The sequence below is a fragment of the Pseudorasbora parva genome, chromosome 1 (assembly GCF_024679245.1).
Source record: "Pseudorasbora parva isolate DD20220531a chromosome 1, ASM2467924v1, whole genome shotgun sequence".
In the NCBI taxonomy this organism is placed as follows: Eukaryota; Metazoa; Chordata; class Actinopteri; order Cypriniformes; family Gobionidae; genus Pseudorasbora; species Pseudorasbora parva.
Genome location: NC_090172.1, coordinates 45,064,204 through 45,069,949, shown reverse-complemented (window position 1 = coordinate 45,069,949; position 5,746 = coordinate 45,064,204).

The window sequence follows — 5,746 nt, the reverse complement described above, 5'->3', positions numbered from 1 at the left end:
TCTCTCTCTATCTCCCTTACTCTGTTTCTGTTACAATTGTAGACTTTCCTCTCTTCTGTCTCCCCTCCCACTACAGAGTGCTGAGCTGCCACAAGGTCAATTCACCATCCCTTTGATAGCCTACTTAAAAGTTGTTCAGCTAAGTGGAGAGTGAATTTAAGTGCCCTGTGATCTGATTTTGATTAGAAACTCTAATTTAGATTTAAGCAATATTAAACTATATTGTTCAGTGACTCTTTCACTGACTCTCTGGCACCTGTAGGTGGCGATAAGTAATGGTCTCTGTGAGTCTTGAATCTTTGACTCTTTCAATAGTGTTGCTCAGAGATGCAAAGGTAACTGACACTATTGTCTATGTTCACTTTGTTAATGAAAATAATTACAAACAAAGCCACAGCAGAATTTTTGCACTTTTCAGAGCAATATAATATTAATGTTTTGAACGAAAGGCTAATAAAGATGGTGTTGTCGCCACTTACTGGTAAAAATGTAACCTGCAGAGAGAGTCAGTGCTAAATAACCACCACAGTAACTAAGTGTTAGAATAGAATAGAATAGAATAGAATAGAATAGAATAGAATAGAATAGAATAGAATAGAATAGAATAGAAAATATGAATTACTTCAGTTTATTTCACAGGCCTTTTGAATGCTTGATTATGATTGGTTGACAAACATTCTAAGGTGTGCAATTATTTTTCAAGAAAGTAGTTCCAGCAAGGTCTTGACCTGCATTACAGTTCCATAGCACTTAGCCAAAATAGTTAAGTTATTTTGAAGTTTTTTTACAGCCTACATTACAACAGCACATGAACCAAAACCCACAAAGTAATGTTGCTGTTTTTGAAGCAGTTAAACTTACAGCTTTGATATGAGTAGAGACGCTGCTGGCGAACATTGTTGACAAACCCAGACTCAGTAATTCATTCACACATAAAACTATATTGCCAAAAGTATTGGGACACTCCTCCAATCATTGAATTCAATTGTTCCTATTACTTCCATGGCCATAGCCATGCAGACTGCTTGCCCAAACATTTGTGAAAGAATGGGTCGCTTTCAGGAGTTCAGTGCATTTAAACATGATACCGTGATAGGTGCCCACCAGTGCAGTTCATTTATGAAATTTACTCGCTACTAAATATTCCACGGTCAACTGTTATTATAACAAAGTGGAAGCAATTGGGAACAACAGCAACTCAGCCACGAAGTGGAAGGCCATGTAAATTCACAAAGTGGGGTCAGCACATTCTGAGGTGCACAGTGCACAGAAATCACCAACTTTCTGCAGAGTCAAACCTCCAAACTTTGTGAGGCCTTCAGATTAGCTCAAGAACAGTGCAAAGAGAGCTTCATGGAATGGGTTTCCATGGCTGAGCAGCTGCATCCAAGCCTTACATCGCCAAGTGCAATGCAAAGCGTCGGATGCAGTGGTGTAAAGCATGCCACCACTGGACTCTAGAGCAGTGGAGACGTGCTCTCTGGAGTGACGAATCAAGCTTCTCTGTCTGGCAATCCGATGGACGAGTCTGGGTTTGGCGGTTTTCAGGAGAACGGTACTTGCCTAAAAGCATTGATCCAGGTGTAAAGCTTGGTTGTGGTGGTGGGAGGGGGGGGTTATGGTGTGGAGTTGTTTTACAGGGGTTGGGCTTGGTCCCTTGGTTACAGTGAAAGGAACTCTTAATACTTCATCATACCAAGACATTTTGGACAATTTCATGCTCCCAGATTTGTGGGAACAATTTGAGAATGACCCTTTCATGTTCCAACATGACTGCGCACCAGTGCACAAAGCAAGATCCATTAACACATGGATGAGCGAGTTTGGTGTGGAGGAACTTGACTGGCCTGCACAGAGTTGAGTAGCTGCAAAGGGTGGGCCAGCTCCATATTAAACCCTACGGATTAAGAATAAGATGTCATTAAAGTTCATGTGCATATAAAGGCAGACATTCCAAAACTTTTGGTAAATCTCTCTCTCTCTCTCTCTCTCTCTCTCTCTCTCTCTCTCTCTCTCTCTCTCTCTCTCTCTCTCTCTCTCTCTCTCTCTCTCTCTCTCTCTCTCTCTCTCTCTCTCTCTCTCTCTCTCTCTCTCTCTCTCTCTCTCTCTCTCTCTCTCTCTCTCTCTCTCTCTCTCTCTCTCTCTCTCTCTCTCGCTCGCTTGTATAACCTCTAAAGCAAGTCCCCATATGAATTATATAAGTATATACATTATTGCACTGAAATTGAAGTTTTGGGTCAGGTATTTAAAGTGGTTGGCAAAGCTGTCTTGCATCAAGTATGCTATTTCTCAATTATCTGGGTGAACATGTTAGCCCCAACAGCAAAGTTCTCAATGCCAACATACAAAGTCAGCCATATTTTGATTGCAAGGATCAATTCCTTTTAAAGCGGAGAGCAGCAATCAATTTTCCCTCTTTTCCAGAACAGTTCCAAAAATTGAAAGACGTTCAGCCATCCAAACTTCAATTTCATGGGCTGCTACACTGGTCAGGGAGTCTTTTTTTTTCTGCAGACTTTTTTTCTCTCTGTCTTTTCATTCTTCAGTTGAGTTCACCGTGGTGTCCCATTATTATTCTGTTATGTTTCATTTGATTTTTGTCATCTGAAGACTCACAGGCACTTTAGAAATACAAAAGCTTAAAAGTGCCCGCCACCACAAATATGTGGCACATGTCAGGCTTAGTCCATTTCACCACTGAGTATTTTACTTTAGACAGAGTGGAATTTCATGAAATGACTACTATAAACAAATTTTGTGGAATCAGTGAGGCTTAAAAGCAGAATATAACTCAAATTAAAAAGCATGCAAGGACCTTATCAACAAGCAATCACTGACAAGAAAAAAAAACATGTTTATGAAACAGAAGAATGCCTATTATGATAATGAAACATGAATATTTTCTGATCTGCTCTAAAAGGACGCATTTGTAATAGGGCTACAATTTTCTCTTTTTTGAAACCCTAAATATTGATTGTAGACCACATGTTATGAAACATACCAATTTTTTACTTGCTCGTATTGTATGGATTGTCATAATTATCTACATATTTCAAACGCAGTTGCATGTCTAATCAAAGTTTTTCCAAAGGCATACACAAAAGAATGGGCAAAAAATGCACATTAAACTACAAGAAATCGTGACCTCCTTTAAGAGTCATTATAAATGAGTACTCAAAGCTGAAGGGGGGGAAATGAGGCCAGCTGTATCTCATGAGAAGAAGAGGAAAGGGGGATTTAAAAGCTGCCAGTAGAGTTATTGCATCATGTCTGTGTTTAGTGCGGCCTTGTGGGGGCTCTGCTCTTATCCCCCATCTTTAAGAAGGCAATCAGGGGTGTAATCCTGCAGGTATTGGGGGAATTCTCTGAGACCCAGACCAGGCACTGATCTGATTTAAGTGTCATCAGGAAGCTGTCAGTTAAGATGAGCCAGGAAGTGTCTGCTGGGGTTAAGAATCACAGTACCTTTTCAGGGAAACTCAATTTGTAAAGGAAAAAAAATTTGATTTCTCTGAAGAAAGATGATCGCCCTTAGATGGCATCAAAGCTCACTTAATATCTCTTTAACTGAAGGAATGGTTAGAGGAAGATTGTCCAATACGAGGGCCTGTGAGATTACAGTAAGAAACCATTTATTCACTCTGCCAAACATGACACATTGTAAACCCTTACAAGCAATTCTCTTTATTATTTGATGCTGTATTAGCACTTTCGGCCTTCAATTAAAAAAACTAACCTTTTATTTAAATTATTTTGTATACTGAGTTATGTTACAGCTGCACTATGTAATTTTTCCATCTACTAGAGGGCACCTACTTAAAACAAAGGCGTAGTTTGATGACACCAGCGCAGAATCTTGTTACATGTGGTTTTCACCTCACAGCCAGTGGAAAAGAATCAGGATAGGACTCATGTTCATGGATGCGATTAATAACTTTACTGTGTGTTTATTAATGTAGTATGTAGCAGAGCAGGACCGAGTGTTGCGGAGCTGAGCAAGGCTGCTGGAGCGATTGTTTACCAACACTCGGCTCGCGAGCAGCGGGACTTTTATTATGACAAGACGGGACACAGCCGCGGGGCGCCATTTCCGCTTTTCTGGTCATGAGTATGAGGTATCAATGCTGAGGTATCTGATATGCTGTTTATCATATTAGATACATTTGAGTGTGTTTAAAATGATGTTATGACATTACTCTGTGCTTTGACAGTGACACTTGTTCACTCTGCTAAGATTAAAAGCGAATAAAAACCGGAAACCGAGGGTAACGCAGATATGACGCAATTGACAGGCGACTCCCTCAGACGTCCTGGCTCCTTGGTTAAAATAGCAATTTTCTCACAATTTACAAATAGTTGGAAACATTTGGGATATTGTAAGAACTCAACTGAACAAAATATATACTGGCCTAATGATTTTTGGATATTTTACTGCAAAAATACTAGTGTATCTTAAAGTGCAGCTTTAAGATATCGCTACAGAAAATGACTAGAAATTGGATTAAGGCCATCTTTAAAAAGCAATGAGTTATACGCCTATACTGTATATATTATGGAATATTTATCTTAGAAATATTGAACCAAAACAGTGTCCTCTTACCTTGGTGCAGAAGACATATGCACTTTGTTTTCAGTGGAAAAACCTCATATTGATTTAGTGTGGCCGGCAGAGATGTCATCTGAATGTTTTTCACTTGTAATGAAATTATCCAGGGCCCTCTTCTTGGCATATGGCCTCCGTACTGGTGGATGGCCAAAATTTATTAATCTGTCAGAACTCCACATGCAACAATACAGGCTCAAGAATCACAGGGAGTTCTAGTGAGTCTGCTCTACGGGTAAAAGCCCTCACATACCATAATACAGCGTTCACATTCTCACACAAAGAAAATCAATGAGTCACACACTCCGCTTAGGCCAACACCAACAATGTAGTTCTGTGACACCTATGCGTTTAGAGCTGTATTTTCACAAGTAATGCTTTAAAATTGGACATGATGTTCTAATCAGTTCCCTGCAAGTAAAATTTAATTACAAAATGTAGTTGGAACAGACCAGTTTGCAAAGGCATAGAGTTTGTGTACCACTTGCCAGGCTGAGTCATAAGTGTGTCAGCTAGTTCCAGTGCCTAAATGGACCATTTACTTCAAATGGAACTGCAGAAAAAACATCTATTTTATGCTATCTAATGTTTTAGACATGTCTTTTAAACCATTCAACTCTTATAAAAATCATTAATACATTTTTTTTTTAAATAAATTTTACATCAAATATATTTTATGTACGAAGGGCCTTGTGAATGTACCTTTAGGATTTGTTTAAAGGTTGCATGCCTAAAAGTCAAAAGAAAATATATGGAGCAGTATAAAGGTTCTGTTGACACAACAAAGGTATTTCATTTATTTTTAAAATCATTATATTGATGTAGCTAGTTTTACTTTTCATCTCTTATTTTGTAACATTTCAATTAAAGCCAGAAATGGAAAATGAAAATTACTTGGATGAGTAATTTGTGATAAAATTAGTTTAATTCTGGCAGGCAATTGGTGATAATGCAATAAAGGCCATTAAAAAAGCACTCTGATATTTGACTCCAACCCATATAATACTTTGTTTTAAGTCTTATGTTTCAATCAGCTACATTTAATCCATAACTGACTGTATATTTAATTTAAGTCTGATTTTAAACCATTGGGGGAAAGCAATGTTGGTGTAGCATTGTGTAGCAGAAGGAAACAAGAAGGTC